General features: G+C 42.4%; 1 long non-coding RNA gene across 1 annotated transcript in view; it reads right to left on the bottom strand.

Annotated features, from left to right (window-relative positions):
* Positions 1-961: 961 nt before the first annotated feature.
* The window catches only part of LOC102447490 (uncharacterized), a 310,387-nt gene continuing 292,986 nt past the window's right edge, over positions 962-18,362 (bottom strand). Inside the window, exon 4 of the long non-coding RNA XR_331701.4 lies at positions 962-9,713. This is a non-coding gene — a long non-coding RNA (uncharacterized LOC102447490). The remainder of the gene's footprint in view (positions 9,714-18,362) is intronic.

Genomic DNA, 18,362 nt, shown 5'->3' with positions numbered 1-18,362 from the left:
TGAAAGTGATAATAGTTCTTCAATGAGGGCTAGGCCTGGCCAAAAGTTATGGCTTGGTTCTTCTTTTTTATTTATTACTCTATTGGGAACATTGGCTGGATGTTTCTAAAAATTTCCCCTTGTTTTTTAAGTTGAAGTTAGGTGTATTCATCTTGTGTGTTCTTGTTTTGTCTTCTCTAACGGTATTCTAAATGAATACTAAAATATGTTTTAAAATACTAAAAATAATAAAAAGAATACTACAAGCATGCAACTAAACAAAAAAAAAAATCAAACACGGCACACTAGAAGAATAAAGCTTCCGGGGAGAGAAAGCAAAGCTGTGTGACAGATGGAAAGGTCTCAATGGATGAATGGTACTACTACGAATAAGTAGTAGGCAGCCAGAGGGAATCAAATAATGATTATAGAAGAAAAATGAGGGTTAAAAATGGGGGGAAAGCTTTGGCTCAGGCTGAAAATACTAGATTAACAATATTTAATTTTAAAAATATATACATTTAAGTATTCATCCTTACCACCACCACAAGCAGGGAAATAAGTCAAATAAGGTAGACAGCTGACAAGTGAGCCAGCATGGACAATATAAAAACCTCAACATGTCCTTGGAGAGGAAGGAATGTACTCCACAATTTGTACTGGCATGCCCCCAAACCTGAACAGATTACTTTCTGACGATCAATATCTGTAACCACCAGAGGCCTGTTACAGAGGGTTGTTTTTTTTAAAACATCAGCTTCAAAAAGACCCATCCCAAGCCTACATTTTATTTTTGCCACTGGGTGCTGAGGTAAGAGTTTTGGACGTGGCTCATTTTTCATCTCTTTATAAGGCTGTGGATTGAATATGAAGTGTCCTAGCATGTTCTCAGGGCTTTGCTTTACCGGTATCCTGTCCTACAGATGAACATTCTAAGATGACAGTTGTCCCCTAAGACCAAGGCTTAACCCAGACCTTTCATATCAACTTTATTTATAAATTCCATTATGTGGAGTTTTTCTATCAGATCCCCATTTAGCCATCTATAACAAATATTCAAGTACTCAATATTTTCTCCTGTTAAGTTTTTATTATTTCCTAAGAATGGAGCTTTGTACTAAAGCCAAAAAGGGTTTTTACTTTATCTGAAATGCATTTGAGTGGCAGTTACATGCAGAAATAGGTTAACTATTTTACAGGAGAACAGTAGGCACTTTTTTCATTACTGTTACATAGCTTAATAGAAACAGTACCAAAAGATATTTCCCCAGAACATAAAGTAGCCACAAAAAAAGCTAAAAAACCTTCTCTCTGATATTATTGTAAATATGAAGTAATAATTTACACATACTTCCACAGTCACAGATATCCTATACAATTTCATCTCTTATTACAATTCTATCTTTCCAGCTCTCCCATCGTAGCTTAATTTTCCTTTGTCTTTCTCCAGTTCATTTTTCAACCACTGAAAATAGCAAGCCTTTTTGAGGAAGCCTTGCTAGGATGTCTTCCCTCCCCTCCCCCTCCTAATTTAATTTTCTGAAACTAACCTATTTGAATGAAGAAAAACAAGATAAAGAGTAACAGAAAATCTAACCAGCTTTTTAAGGAAGCAGCCTGAAAGGGGAAAAAAGAGCTGTATTATTAATAGCAAACTCTAGGATGATGGATGAAAAGAACAACAATATCCTTTAATCATAAAACACTAACATTCCAACAGTGCTAGTAAGTGAGTGGAGCAGTGAAACCATTTGAGACTTAAACAGATGGATTAGAAAGGGTTCCACTGTGGGTTTCTGGATAGATTTCAAAACAGCAGCCTGATTAACTAATGCAAAAAAAGCAAGTGATTCTTCCAATCAATAACCTTTTATGTAAGCATATTTGAGTTGTAACATTTAAAAACAGCAAAACAAGTGGGGAATCCAGGTTTCCTCGTGCTGGGATAACAAAGCAGTAAGTTTGACTTGAATCTGGAGCTCTTTTTTTCCATTTCTCATTCAAAGAGCTTTTACAGCTGTTGCACTACATGGGCATCAAAATATTAACAGCTCACACTGGTTCTGCAAAATTAGTGGCAATTTCAAAGTCAAAAGGCTACTATTTTTGCAAAATGAGAGGGGTTTGGTTTGTTCTTTGTTATTTACATTTTTATGGAATAATAAAACTGCATATGGAAGTTACCCTGTTCCTAACTATTTTAGCAAAGACTATCTTCATAAATAGTCAGAGAAAGGCTAGATCCAAAACAACCCTCAGTTTGGTTTAATGACACCATTCTAAAATGGCAAAATCACAAGTGAGTTATCAAGTCAATCTGAAATGAATATAAGTAATGTTTTTATACCAGACCCAGTAGAAAAATATATTTTGGAAACATTTTCATACTAAAATATTTTTAAAGAAACAAAACTAATTTTGAAGGGTTTACTCTCCCTCTGAAAGAACAGGTACGCAGCTTGGGAGTCCTCCTGGATCCTTTTTTAATATTTGACAAACAAATTTCTTCAGTGGCCAGGAGTGCTTTTGGGCAGCTTCATCTGATCTGCCAACTACAACCCTTCCTGAACAAGCATGACTTGGGAACAGTGATCCACACTCTTGTTATATCCCGACTGGATTACTGTAATGCACTTTATGTGGGGCTGCCTCTAAAGAGCCTTTGGAAACTTCAACTGGTCCAGAATACAGCTGCTCAAGTTTTAACTAATACTCGCTTTACGGGGCACATTATGCCAGTGGTCTGGCAGCTGCATTGGCTTCCAGCATGTTTCTGGGCACAGTTTAAGGTCTTGGTTATGACCTATAAAGCCCTAAACAGGGGTATCTGAAGGACCGTCTTCTCCCATATGAACCTGCCCGGGGATTGAGGTCAGCTGGGGAGGCTCTGTACAATGTTCCCCCAATTATGGAGATAAGATTAACATCTACGTGGAGCAGGGCCTTCTCAGCTTTTGCTCCTAGGCTGTGGAATTCTCTTCAGGATAGCTGCATGGCACGCACCAATGTTAACATTGTTTCAGTGACAGGCTAAAGCCACCCTTTTTACTCATGCTTTTATTGGAGTTTGAGTCTGTGTGTGTGTGTGTTCCTCCTCTCAAGATGTTTTTAGCGGGTTTTATGTCCCTCTGGGGTCTTGTATTTTAATTTTTTATATATATATTGGTATTGTGTTTTTAAAAAATGTGTAAGCCTTCTCAAATATTTTAAACAGAGAATCAGGGTAAAAATATTTTAAATCAATCAATCAATCAATATTTTAAAATGTCCTAATTTGCATGCATTTCTTTCTGTAAAATCATCTGATTCATGTTAATTAAGCAATTAAGTATTGCATTTTATAAAACCACAAAGACTTAACTTAAAATAGCTTAAATAACTTTTCCATATACAATATTGTTGCTATACGATCTAATACTTTATAATATTCAAGGGATGAATAAAATTTTAATGCCACTGAAAAGGAGATTTCAAACTTTTAAGTGCTATAGAGGCTTCCAGAATAGATTATTTACCTGTTCCATTGACAGAGAAGTCAGTGGAGTTACTCTGATTTATGACCTTTGAAGATCTAGCCATCCAGGAGTCCTGGCACTAACAATACCCATCTTTCACCAAATTAATATTTTTAGGAAACACTCCTGGGGCAGTTTATTTTAAAATTGTCTATTTGAAGTTTCTCTTTGGTTAAGAAGTTTAGAAATAATCCAGTAAAGATGAATTAAAGGGCAGAAGACAAGTAAAGTAATCAAAAGGTGCATAATAAAAACAAATTATCTCTGGACCATGCAGTTTATCACCTAGGATGTGTCTACATAGCACCCTTAACTTGAAATAAGATATGCAATTTGTACTATGCAAATTGAGTATCTTATTTCAAAACTATTTCAAAATAGCTTATTTTGAAATCTGGCACATCTACTCAGCAACAAATTTGAAATAACAGGCTATTTTGAACCATTCCTTATCCCTTGTGCAATGTAATTCTCAGTTGCCTATTAGCTGTAGCCAACACTGGTGTTCCATTTCTTTCTGTTATTAATACAGCAGAATCTCCTCTGTATTTCTGTAACATGCAAGGATATTAATTTCTTCAACATCCTTTCTTTACTCTGTATGGCAACATCACAAATAAACTTGTGAGGTTTAGCACCTTTCTTACGATATGTGTACTGACTGTATTTCTCCTGTTTGTTCTTAACATATTCACAAATAGTTCCATCAGAAGGTGGTTGAGAAAGAAGAATGTGTAAACCCTTGACAGACAGGAAGTCGTGTAGAGGCCTTGTGGCCTCTTAACAGTTCCAAGAGTGATACTCCTGTTGTTGAGAGTGGAATGGTCCTGCAAGCAAATAATCTATCATGTAAAGCTTCTTTCCACAATTTCACTTGTAAAGTGGTAAGATGCAAACTATGTTTCACTAGTCTGTTCATTTTCTTAACTTAACCATTTGCTTTAGATGAGATAAAAGAATAGTTCTGTGCTTCATACTTGTTACGGAGAGTGTTGAATTTCAACAGAGAGTAGTTGCTTTCCATTGTCAGTTACGAATTCCCTAAAAAATCTTCTCAGGCAAAAACTGATTATACAAATTTAATCATTATTTCAGTGGCTACTTTTCCGTGACTATAACTTCTGGACACTCTGAATGATAGTGATTGTAGACAGAGGGGAGGAAGAACTCATCTTCTATGTAGGTTATCCAGAAGGCTCCCACAGAAGTTATGTGGATAGCATCATAGTAATTCATTGCTAAGTATCTGTGACGTGTGATGCTCTGCCTGCATACCTTGCAGCTGACCTAAAAACCCATTCATAATGCACAGGTGACACACTCTGCATATTACTGTTCTCAATGGGGTAGAGCATAAGAAAATCTGTAGTGTCAGTTGTTATATTCAAACAGCATATCACCAAGCCCACGAAAGCCACATCAGCAGAGCCAATATGGCTTTCAGGCTTTTGCTGGCTGTCTTGCTTTAGGGGAGAAATCCACTGGCTGAATGGGCTGATATTCAAATGGTCCCATTATGTCAAGAAAGCACTCCTCCCATGGATAGTTGGGATAGTCAACTGGTGTGAGGGATGCTGAAGGCTTTCTGTGACTTATCACTACTGGCATAAGCCTTGAAATTCTTATTTCCTCAAGCTGCTTTTCCATCTCTGGCCACAGACGCCATTGTTTGGTTAACCTCATCCTCAGTTGTTCTTCATGTGCCACGTAAATCAGCCATTCTCTCAGAAGTGTAGGTACAAGATAGTCAGTTCTCAAAAGAGATTAATTGACAAGGAACAGGTCAGATGATATATGTGTTTATATAACTGCAAGTGTTCTGGTGTCATCATCTTTAAAGGCCAACTGTTGACTACGTAAGTCTTTAGGTCCTGGAGTACCTTGTCTTCTCTAATGGCTTTCAGCCACTCAGACTGTCATCGCATCTTAATTTATAACAGATATTTGTGTAATAAGAGTCTCTTCTACCTCTTTCTCTATTCCACCCTCATGATAATGTATAGACAGATGAGATGGACAGCCTACCATGGTATTTTGGCACCTGGAAAATACAGTCTGGAAATCAAATTCTCTTAATTTAGTCGCCCATTTTTCAACTCTTGAGTTGCTAGAACCCTATGTGAAGCTGAAAGAGGTTTGTGACCAGATCTTAAGATAAATCTCCTTCACCAAAGGTAATTTCTGTAGTGTCTTACTGTCCATAAACATGCTAGTGCTTCTTCCTTACAGCATGTCTACACTAGGAAATTATTTCAAAATAACTTATTTCAAAATAATAACTCCTGAAATAACTATTTCAAAATAGTGTCCACACTACAGTGAAGCCGCAAAATTAGTCCAAGGCAGGCTCCCTTAATGTGTACATCCTACCTTGACTTAGAGCCCCAGGAAGCACTAGGGAGTAATTATTCTGAATGACTCTGGGGACTAGTTATTTCAAGTGGAGAGTACACACAATCACTATTTCAAAAGAAATATTTCAAAATAAGCACTATTCCTCGTGGAAAGTAGGAGTTATGATTTTGAAATAACCGGCCCATTAATTCGAAATAATGGGCTTGGTAGTGTGGATATTCTGCTTGTTATTTGAAAATAATTCCCCTTATTTTGAAATAACGCCCTAATGTAGACCAGGGCTGAATGACAGACAAGGTTTTCTGTGGTCTGTCAGGACTCTGCAAGTGAATTCAATAGTGATTTTTCATCTGTTTTTTAGCTGAGTCAAAATAGCACCAACAAGCATCTTCTGTGACAATTATTTGTGTCTCAAATTCAAAGGGGTTTAGAATTGGGGCAGTGGATTCATTCATGAATCCGGCAACTGTTAATCTTCATGAAAACTTGATTTCCAAACATTTCATCAGTGAAACTGGAAAATTCACCGGTTATATTCAGCTCACATACTGCAGCTATGTAGTGATCCATGGGCTTGTGAGGCATGCATACATGGGAGTAGAACTTGAAGTGTTAGGCAACAACATTAAGTATAGGATTAAAATGCTCATACAGGGCTTGGAGAAAAGGATCGCATGGGCATTTTGTTGTAAGGGAGGGAGATGCTTGAAATTCAATGTCCTGCAGGACCAAGGCAATGAAGCAGTAAGGCTTTCTGTTTTTCTAAAATGTAAATACAAGATACTATAGCAACAATATAGCTACTGAAATGAGACTTCCATTGCTCCATTACTTATCCTGCATAGGCACAAAAATGGTAAAGGCAGAACTTGCATCATTGTAATAAATGTGGAAGCAAGCTGGAAAGGTCTAATGAATTGAGCAAGAATCAGCTGGTAAGAAATGCTAGTCACAGAAAGGGCCAATTTGTCCTATAAAACTACGTTGGTGGTGTAGCTGGGGTACTCAGAACTACAAAGGAATGTGTCACCTGAGAAATAGGAGCACTATGAAAAAATACACTTTGCACCTTTAAATTTATCTTCTCAGTAAGCTGCAGTTGCTTTCTGGGAACAGTAACAGCAGGTATCATGAGGCAGTTGAATAAGATAGATTTCTATTTCTTTGTGCTTCTTTTATGCCCAGAGCCAGTTTGGTTTGTACACGAAGGAAAGATTGGAGAACTAGGCTATGTCTACACTGCAGGCTTCTTTTGGAAGAATCTTTTTTGAAAAAAGAAAAAACTTCTTCCAAAAGAGAGTGTCCGCACACAAAAGCTCATTGAAAAAGTGATGCGCTTTTTCAAAAGAGAGTATCCAGACTGATTGGATGCTCTCTCGATTAAAAGGCCACCCAGAAGCACTTCAGCCAAGGCTTTAGATTACCAGTTGCTTCCCAGTGCTGGTGCCGGAGCCTTGCAGAGACATGTGCTTAAAAGCTCCCCCCCCCCTTCCCCAGACAGCCATTTCTCTGCTTCTGCTGCATGCTTGCCTACCTTTTCGAGGGACAGCAAAGCTCTCACAGTGCCTGCTATGGTTGCCCAATTTCTGTGGTTGCCTCAGCTTTTTCCTTTGAGCCACGGAGCCGGAGCTGCCCCTGGGCACGCAATGGCCCCAAACAGCCATGCTGCAGTTTTTGCAGCAATTTGTGCCAGCTGCCTTCCTGATCCTGACTGTGTTCCACCCCAAGCTCATTCTGGGGACCTGGGTGTGGGAGCTATACTCTGACAACCACAGCCCACTGTGGTGAGGCATTTTTGGAGGCTCTCCGCCAGTTCAGACTGGTGGGACCGGCTGGTCATGGAGCGGTGGGATGACCAGCAGTGACTCCAAAACTTCTGCATGCGGAAGGCCACCTTTTTGGAGCTATGCACCTGGCTCGCCCCCGCCTCCAGAGACACGACACCCACCTGCCGCCCTCCATCTCCCTGCAGAAATGGGTTGCAATAGCCCTCTGGAAGCTCACCACCTCCGACAGCTACCAGTTGATGGGCAACCAGTTTGGCGTGGGGAAGTCCACTGTCAGGGCCCTCCTTATGGAGATAAGGCACTCTGGGGCTGCAGTCCCTGCGAGGGAGGGAAGAAGTCCTGGAAAAGTGGGACCTTAGGGAAAAGAGGGTTGGGAGTTGTGGGGGGTGGAGTGGGGGAGGGTGTCAAGCCCCATCCCCGGTGGGTTGTGCCATCCCACCCTCACACAGCCCTGCTGCTGGGGGGGGGCACCCTCATAGGGATGTGTGAGGGGGAAAGGGGATGGGAGGGGGAGGGGAATGGGCATCTCCTAAGGGCACTCCCTCTCATTCTCAGTTTTGTGTATTTGTTTAGCTCCTTCTGCAGGTGGTGAAGGCCATCAACTCGCTGCTGTTGTGGAGGGTCATCCATCTGGGAGACATGGACCTGATCATGGCCAGATTTACTTCCCTGGGGTTCCCAAACTGTGCCGGAGCCATTGATGGGATCCACATCTCAATCTTCACACCGGAGCATCAAGTGGCCCTGTACATTAATAGAAAGGGCTACTTTTCTATGGTGCTTCAGGCCCTGGTCAGCCACCGTGAACAATTCACTGACATTTTTGTTGGGTGGTCGGGCAGAGCACACGATGCCTGCGTGTCTTGTAATTCCAGCCTGTGCAGGAAGCTGGAGGCAGGCACATTCTTCCCCCATCGTGAATATGAAGTTGGGGACATACAGATGCCACTGTGCCTCATGGGGGATGCAGCCTACCCTCTCATGCTGTGGCTTATGAAACCCTATACCGGCCACCTGGACCCCACCAGGGACCAATTTAATGCCTGAACCAGACCTGGGTTCGGGTAGAGTGCGTCTTCGGCCACCTCAAGGAACTTTTCAGGTGCTTGCTGACCCACTTCAGCATAGGGGAACATAACATCCCTGAGGTGGTCGCAGCACATTGTGTCCTCCACAACATTGTGGAGAGGAAGGGAGAGGCCTTCCTCCGGGTGGGGAGGGGGGCAGATGCCAAGCATGAGGGGTGAACGTTGAAGCAGCTGAGAACAGCTGCCATCCACCAGGCCCATCAGGCTGGGGTACACATCTGGGAGGCCCTGAAAGAGAGGTTTTCTCAAGGACCCCAGTAACTCTCCCCAGGGCCTCCTCAACAGGGGTTTCTGGCTTGCTGCCATACCCATTCCCCACCACAACCCCTCCCTTCATCCCTTCCCTGACCTCTCAATAAAAACACCTGTTTGGATTCCAACAAAATGAGCTCTGAATTTATCTTTCATTACAAACAGGTGGGCAGGGGGAGAGGGCCTCATAACCTGGAGGGGGAAGAGGGCTCAGAGTGGCATTGGGGCCAGATAGATGTGCCACCTCAGGTGCAGGGACCTTATCGGGGTTGTGTGGGTCCAGGGACCACAAGGAGTTGGGCAGGAGGGGGGGCTGGAGAGGGGTAAGGGACAGCAGGTGGGACAGAGGGAGGGGGCATGGACATCACCTGGGAAGGGATCATGGGCATCAACTGTGGAGGGGGTAGAGGCATCGTATGGGGGCAGGCAGAGGGGGAATGGGCATAAGGGAAGTCAGGAGGGTGGAAGGCAGGAGCAGCGACAGCAGGCAGTTGTGTCATCATGCATGACATGATGGCACACATGGTATCACACTGCAGCATGAATTGGTCCCATGCATGGTTCCACCACTCAGCATCCTCACACATCTTCTGCACCAGGGTCTGATGCATGTTGCGCAGGACACTGACATACTGGCGCATAAGGTCTTCCTGGGCCCTGGAACAGACTTCGGGTCCCCCCGGGCTGTGGCAGCTGGCACTGGTGGCGTGATTTGTCCCTCATCCCTGCTGGTCCAGCTGTGGAGAACACAAAGAGGAAGAGGCGGTCAGTCATCCATGCAGACACTGTCCCTGAAGCCGTGCTCTCCTCTGTGAGCACCGACCAACAGTCCTCGGGGTAGAGCAGGGGGATGTCCCAAGAGCAAGGCCATGTGTGGCCTGCACAGTGGGTTATGCCTCACAGGGGCCCCATAGTGCCCAGAGGACCATGCTGCCAGATTTCCAACCCCTCCCCGGCCCCCGGACAAGCAGTCATGGGAAGTGTCCGGTCCTAGTGGGATCCCCCCCATGGGCAACAGAGGAGCCACGAGTAGCCTGGCCTTCCCTGGTGTCCACACACACACCTGGGGGTTGCAGCATTGCCCACAGGAACAGGTAGTGCCTCACACATGCAGGCATGGCCACGTGCTGTGTGCAGCACTCCTCAGTGTGTCTGGTGTCATGCCTGTACCCTTGTGACTAGCCTGCTTCCAGCCGTGGCAGGTGCTGGGAGCGCGCCCCACCAGCTGTGTGTGGCCTCCCCTGAGCCTGGCAGCAGGATCCCACCCACGCTCAGGGGCTGCCTGCTGCATCCGCGTGCCACACACTAACATTGCAAGTGGTCCCATGTGCACAGACTGCAGCACGATGTCCAGCCCGAGCTGCCTGAGTGACTCACACTTCTCCCCCTGTGTACCCACCTCCTCCACCCAGTGTGTGTGACAAACTGAGAGCACTCATTTGAAGATCCCTCCCCGGCATCCGACGAGGCCTGAGAGGTGTCCTGGCTGACTGGCACCAGCTCCAGGGACAGGGTCTCCTTCTCTGCCTGGCCTGGTCCTCCTGCTCCTCTTCCGCCATCACCTCTGGCTGGGCAATGATGGGAGTCTCAAGGCCAGAGTCAATGACAATGGGTGGGAAAGCCATTTCCCCACTCCCAGGATCTGGTTCAGTTCGTCGAAATAGGGGCAGGTGTGGGGTCCTGCCCATGAGCGCGAGCTGCGCACTCTGGCCTGGACATATCCCTGATGGAGCTCTTTCACCTTACTCTGGACCTGTTCTAAAGTCCAGGGTCGAGTGTCCATGCTCTGCCAGGGACTTGTCCATGCACTCAAATATTTTAGCATTTCGGTGCTTAGAACAGAGATCCTGCGAGGTGTCCTGCACCACAGCTCGAGGAGGGACAGGATCTCCACTCCGGACCAGGAAGGTGCATGCTTCTTGGTCCCCCTGGGTAGGTCCTGGGACCCCTGGGGCTGCTTCCTGTGAGGGCCAGGAGGTTCGTGGAGGGCTTGAGGCTCCACCATGGCTGGCAAGGCCTGTGGCAAGGAGAGCCATGTGGTGAAGTGCTGCTCTCAGATCGGCTTCCTGCCACAAGGCTTGTCCAGGGTGGCTGCAGCTTTAAGAGAGGCCCGGAGACATGATCTATAGAGTCCTGATTAATTTTGACAGAGTGTCCACCAGGGCACCTGTGTTATTTCCTGGAGGCCTCTTCTTTTGGAAAAAAAAACCCCTCCTCCCCGTCCACACATGCCTTCTTCCGAAAGAGCTCTTTCAGAAAAAGCCTCCTTCCTTGTAGAAAGAGGATTACCAATGCTGGAAAAAAAACCCTCTGTTCTTTCTATTTACTTGTGGAAGAACATGACTGCAATGTGGATGTTACGCAGGTTTTATTGGAAAAATGTCCATTTTTCTGACAAAACTCTGTAGTGTAGACACACCCCTAGATAACAGAAAAAATAAAGTGTATTCCCCTCTCTCTTTCACTGAGCTCACAGTATTCCTTTCCTTTTTCTTTTTCCTCTCTCTCCCACAGAACATCCTGGGAATTATAGTTCCTGGACTCAAAGCTACAGGAACCCGGAATACTAGGGAAGCAGGAAGTGTTAGAAGGAAGTCAGGAGAGCCAAGGAAAACAGAGTGTGGGGTTTTGAACTGGAAGCAGTAACTTTCCTGTTGCAGTCTTTGTATGATCAGAGCAGAGCTGGAAGGACAAATTAAGCCAGGAGCCAAGCATAGAATATCCAGTGACATCCGTGCCCTGAGGACTAAATCTTGGAACAACAGATATGTGAGCAGAAAAGGGGATGTTTAGTCAGACATGATCAGGTTATTTTCTTTATTTGGGGGTTTGTTGGACTACTCTGTGCTGAGCATGTGTAAATCCCCTAACATTGCCACCCTCCAAACTGAATCCCAGGGAAGCCACTCTCTGTGCTTTAACCTCTCTTTTTTCAGTTGCTCTGTAATACCAAGCAACAAGGTAATGTTCACAAGCATTGTGTGTGTGTGTGTGTGTGAAGACATAGTATATGTGTCTTGAGGTTTATGATGGAAAAGTACCCCATGCATGGCTGGTGGAATGTAATGTCTGGATGTCCAGCATCTGACCAAGAAGGATACTAAAATTAAATAAATTGGATGGGAACTGAAGTGGTCCTTGATCATGTGTAGACACAATTAATGCCCTAGGTATGTACTGAACAAGTCAGTGCAGTCCTCTAAACAACTGTGATTGATTAAAGTTAAGGTTCAGCAGATATAACAAGGAAATTCAAATCACAAACATTTCTTATTATAGTTATTTATGATGATCAGTTCATTAGTACCGTCCCCATTTATCACCTTCCTAGATTTTCTCCAGAGGAGAAGAATGTACTTGTTTTTAAGGAACTTTTGAATGTTTACTTTCTGTGCTGTTTGAATGGATTAGTCCCAAAGGAAAAAATTTAGACCATCAAAAGCAATTGCTTGAAGTTATGGCTCAAATCTCAGTTATGCCAATTTGCTTAGACTGAAACATCTAAAATGTGGTTACTTGAGAATTCTCTAATACGTTGACTTAGCACTATTCTCTACAGTTACTATTATTAAAGAATAGAAAGGAACATACAATCTTTGAAACAAAATATGGCCACTTCTTAACCTCTTAGCCCTGGAATGGGGAAGAGTCCTTTCCATACAGCTAGTCCAGGCATCTGCAACTTCCTGGGTTCAGCTAACTGTGGGATCCCCAGTGAGCCCCGTAGGAGGGGTCAACATGTAATTGGACATTTCTCAACTGAGTGCTCAGATTTCAGTTCTGTTTCTCTGCTGCTTCCATCTGTATCCAGTAGATGGAGATGGTGTATCACAATTTTCTTCAATCCTTTTTTTATCGGAGGCTTTTTAATATTTGATTCATTTCAAGGATTGTATTTCAGTGGCAGATCACATTATTAGTTGGATTTCCCCACTTATTAAGCAATTTCTTTTAATAATTGAAAGTTAAGCCCTGGTTTATACCGTTCAACATTCTTTCTTCCTTGTACTATACAATTCCTATTAGGCCACAATTATTTACCATGAAAACCAACACAATCCCTGCCAATCTTCTAATATTTGATGGATATACTTCATAGAGTCTTTGATTATATGTAAAAAGACCTACAAGCTCAGAGCAAATTACTGCTACTCTGTATAACTCAGAGCTTCCCCACCCATCTCTTTATTCTCTACCAGTGTGCAATGGACTGCCAATTATAGGAAAGCAGTGTGTTACTATGCTTGTTGTCTGGAGGAGGAAGGGTTAAATAGGTTTAGAGAGAGAATGAGATTTTGTTCATATGCAAATCATAAGAGATTCTTGCCTAGGCAATTAACAATACTCTTATTTAGCCATTTTATTTTCTATTTTTGAGAAGAACTCCTGGCTTTGGATCTCACTGTTCTTAGACATGGAGTCTTATGCAACATGATACACTTCCTTATTGTCTTTACTTCCGAGGTTGATCCTATTTGGGGATAAGCAGGGATTGATAGCTTGTCTAATTTAAGGAACAGGGTGAGTTATTTAATTATTCAAGGCTTACATAGAACACTAGAACTGGAAGTGACATCAAGAGGTCATCGAGTCCAGTCCCCTGCCCTCATGGCAGGACCCAGTACCATCTAGACCATACCTGATAGAAGCCTACCTGACCTGTTCTTAAATATCTCCAGAGATGGAGATTCCACAACCTCCCCAGGCAACTTTTTCCAGTGTTTAACCACCCTGACAGTTAGGAAGTTTTTCCTAATGTCCAACCTAAACCACCCTTGCTTCAGTTTCAGCCTACTGCTTCTTGTCCTATCCTCAGATGTCAAGGAGAACAATTTTTCTCGCTCTTCCTTGTGACACCCTTTCAGATACCTGAAAATCTATCACTATCATGTCCCCTTTCAGTCTTCTCCTTTCCAAACTAAACAAGCCCAATTCTTTCAGTCTTCCTTCATAGGTCATGTTCTCTAGACCTTTAATCATTCTTGTTGCTCTTCTTTGTACCTTCTCCAATTTCTCCACATCTTTCTTGAAAGGTGGTACTGGACACAATACTTCATTTGAGGCCCAATCAGCACAGAGTAGAGCAGAAGAATGACTTCTCGTGTCTTGCTTAGAACACTCCTGTTAATGCATCCCAGGATCATGTTTGCTTTTTCACATAGAAGCTCTCGAGACAGCTCCACAACCCAGTGCTATCCCAGAGCCGAACACTATACAAGTTGGAGGAGAGGAAGGAAGAGAAGTCTGTTTCAACATCGACCACCTAGACCAAGAAACTCTATAAGACCTTAGTCCACCCAATACCATACTTTACCTCAATTCTTAACATAAAGCAGCCTCAAGTATCCCGCAGCATTCAGCTCACAACAGGACATTAGAAAATGTTCTTGTGCTGCTTCTTTTTCTCCAAATTCCACAATGCTTTGCATGGGTCTCATGAGGGTTTTGATCACATTCATTGCTTGTGGGTAAAAGGCAGGATAAAGAGGTGGCAAATCACAATACCAGAGTACAGCTCAGTGGCTGTGATATAGTGAATTAGAAGTCAACTTCTAATTCATAGGATTTGAAAGCAAACAATCTGAAAATATACATATGCTTTATTTTGAAATATCATATTTTAAGCAATATTATTGTATATTCAAACAAAAAAAATATTTCCTCCCTCAAAATCTTCATGTGCTACTAGTACCATGAGTACTAATCTCCCATATAAAGCTCTTGCTTTGAGAAGCTTCTTGAAACTCAATCCTCTGTACTGTCTGGGAGATATTTCACACCTCTACAGTAGGACAGTTCAACATTTCACTACGAAAATTAGCCTCCTCTCTTTCTCTTGAACTGTGAATACCGTCACAGCAGCCCACCCTGCATGAAATTCTCAGACACATGCAGAGATGAAATAACTCCCCTATGGCAAACTACTGAGAGATGTTAAAAACAGTAAAAAAAAAAATCCTTCTCCTTTTGAGATCACAGTTTATTCCCGTCACCAGAAAACACCATGAACTGCAAAATTAATACTCTTTTTATATAGAAATAATTACCTCAAATTACAGTACATGCTGTAGTAGATGCAATTAAACAGTCAGCATTTATTAATAGTTACCATACACAATCATCACAGATACCTTCTCTTCCTAAGTATAATCGTGAAGAGCAGTAATGTCAAATGCTGATTTATTAATGATAACCACTATATTCATATTACTATGAAAACATTTTAGATACCAAAACAGCACCACTTGCATATATAAAATTTATGCAATCCAACCACATTCTCATATAGTTACATCCTGCACTTCACTCTACATAGGTGCTGCAAAATGGCTTTTCTTGGTAGGTTCAGGAGTCCAAATGAGTGAAGTCTATTATGTGTCTGATGCTAGCCTTGCTGGCCAGCCCTAAAAATGAAGTTGGCAGTCTTACAGATAGATCTTATAATGCTGTTTACCTCAAGCACTAAATGCATGTGAAATTGATGCATTTATGTGTTTCGGCAGTGATTAGATTTGTTTTACTTTCCTATAATTTAATTTCTAAAGAGATTCTGTGCTACTAAGACCACACACAGCAAATTTCATCTCAAAAGTATATAGTTGTATATTGGCATATTCAGGGCAGCAGGGTCTCTAAATGGCACTATTACAATGACAAAATGTACTGGAAGGCAAAATAAAGAACATGCTCATACTTAACTGTGGTGCAGCTCTTTTTAGGTGCTAAGCATCAGCAGTCTATACTAACTAAATCTTTCTCTGAATAAAAATAATTTTCTTCACTGTTGCTGCTACCTACATGTTATAATATCCTTACAAGCAAACAGTATATTTACTGGTACCAAAACATTGCCTATGTATAAAAGCACTAGTCATCATTAAAACATTAAAAATTCAGCATTTGCAAACAGTTAGCATTCTACCATCTAGGATGCTACAGTTTCCCCATAGTCTTTAAACAGTCAAACAGTTTATTCCTTGTGGAATCTGTCGGCAAATATGTATTTTTAATGACAGGCCTTGCACCTGTCCAGTATATTTCTTAAAAAAAAAAAACATTAAATTTTATAATGGAAATTCTGGTACCACTTAACAGGAACTAGATTACTCTAAAATATTACCCTAAATTAAAGAGAAACCAAAGTAGAGCAAAGTCCAGACCCAAACCCTATATTTGGTGTATAGCTTAAGAAGGACATTTAATATATTTAAAGAAAGTAATTGAATATTGGATGTGGGAGAGGCCTCATTTGTTGGAAAATATGATTAGGGAAGTAAGTGGATCAGAAAGCTGGAAACAAAATGTCTGTACTAGCTAAAGTAAGAAGAAACACACATGGAATCATCTACAATGGATGAGATAATAATCCTGGAATGCTCTGTACCCACTTCCTAGGCTTGAGTCTGAGCAACTTAGATAGCTTCCCTGTATGGCAACTAAAGGAACCTGAGTGATAGGACTGGAGTGGAACTCAGTTCTTGGAGGAATTTACTGCAATAGATCTGAGGATGGAAAATATCAAACTTTTAATATCATACAGGATGCAGTGGTTTCACATTTAATTTCACTGTACTGGACTCATGTTAAACGTTCTTACCTAGCCCAACTGGTTCACCTCCCTTGTACCAAATATTTAACTTTTCTGTGGTGATACAAGAAGGCAAGTATCACATAAGGTTCTTTTTTACTTTGTATATCATCCACACACTGAGGCTGTGTCTAGACCGGCAAGTTTTTCCGCAAAAGCAGGTGCTTTTGCCAGCTGTCTACACTGGCTGCTTGAATTTCTGCAAGAACACCGATGATCTCATGTAAGAAATCAGTGCTTCTTGCGGAAATACTATGCTGCTCTCGTTCGGGCAAAAGTCCTTTTGCGCAAAAGCTTTTGTGCAAAAGGGCCAGTGTAGACAGCTCAGATTTGTTTTGTGCAAAAAAGCCCCAATGGCAAAAATGGCAATCAGGGCTTTCTTGCGCAAAACCGCATTTAGATTGGCACGGACGCTTTTCCGCAAAAAGTGCTTTTGCGCAAAACGTCCATGCCAATCTAGACGCTCTTTTCCACAAATGCTTTTAACAAAGCATTTGTAGAAAATCATTGTAGAAAATGCCAGTGTAGATGTAGCCTGAGCAAGAGTGCGTCCACACTGCCATGTGCTTTTGTACAAGAGATGTGCTTTTGCGCATGAGCGTCCATGCCAGTGTGGCCATTTTAGCCATAGGGCTTTCTTGCGCAAGAACCCCCTGTTGCCTGTCCACACTTCCTTCTTGAACAAGAGGGCTTATTCCTCATGGAGAGAGGAATAACTCTGGTGCAAGAAGTCCTGTTTTCTGATCCTTTACTGTAAATTTACTTGTGCAAGAATACGCATGCAGTGTAGATGCAAGTTTTTGTGTAAGAATGTCTGTTCTTGTGCAAAAAATCCCACAGTGTAGACATAGCCAGAGGGTACACATCATTAGAACATATTGACTTAATTGTATACTTTTTTAAAAAGCAATTACCCGTATATACTCGAGTATAAGCCGACCCGAATATAAGCTGAGGCACCTAATTTTACCACAAAGAACTGGGAAAAATATTGACTCGAGTATAAGCCTAGGGTAGGAAATGAGGCAGCTACTGGTAAATGTAAAAAATGAAGATAGATACCAATAAAATTACATGAATATTTATTTCAAAGAAAAACAATAACCTAGCTCTGTAAGTGGAAAAGGGGGTCAACAAAAACAATATGGTATCAAAAATACCGTAACTTTAAAAGTACAACAACCTTAGCTCAATCAGCAACCAAGCTCAATCAGCTCCCCATAGCTCTTTTCCTCAGGTGTCCCGGCTTCCTAGCTGTTTTCGTGTTTTTAGCTGAGGGAAACTTGCAGATGGCAACTCCCTCTCCACATATACCATTCCCCCGACACAGAGGATAAAATATTTCCACAATCCCTGGGCAGATCCTGCTTTCCATAAGGATTTTATCCTTTCCATTCAGGCCCCTTACCTTATCTCTTCTCTTCAGCCTGCGCCGAGCTGCGCTTCTGCCTCCGGACCCGCCCCCTGCCCACAGCACAGTGACAAGCCAATCACTGGCAGTCACTGTGCAGCCAACAAGCCTATGTATGTGCGCTGTTCATCGCACATACATAGAGCTTTCAGCCCTCAGAAATTGACACGAGATACTTTGATGATGAATTTACAGCGCAGTCCATAACAATAACACCTCCTGACAGATACGACAATCTGGATGCCTTAGAACCTGACCAGCATACTCACTTTCCTCAGTTCTCGAGACGCTGACTCGAGTATAAGCCGAGGGGGGCATTTTTCAGCACAAAAAATGTGCTGAAAAACTTGGCTTATACTCGAGTATATTATATTGAGTTAAAGCTTT

This window comes from Pelodiscus sinensis, chromosome 3 (genome assembly GCF_049634645.1).
Source record: "Pelodiscus sinensis isolate JC-2024 chromosome 3, ASM4963464v1, whole genome shotgun sequence".
NCBI lineage: Eukaryota > Metazoa > Chordata > Testudines > Trionychidae > Pelodiscus > Pelodiscus sinensis.
The sequence above is the reverse complement of the archived record's forward strand: the minus strand, read 5'-3'. Positions and strand labels throughout refer to the sequence as shown.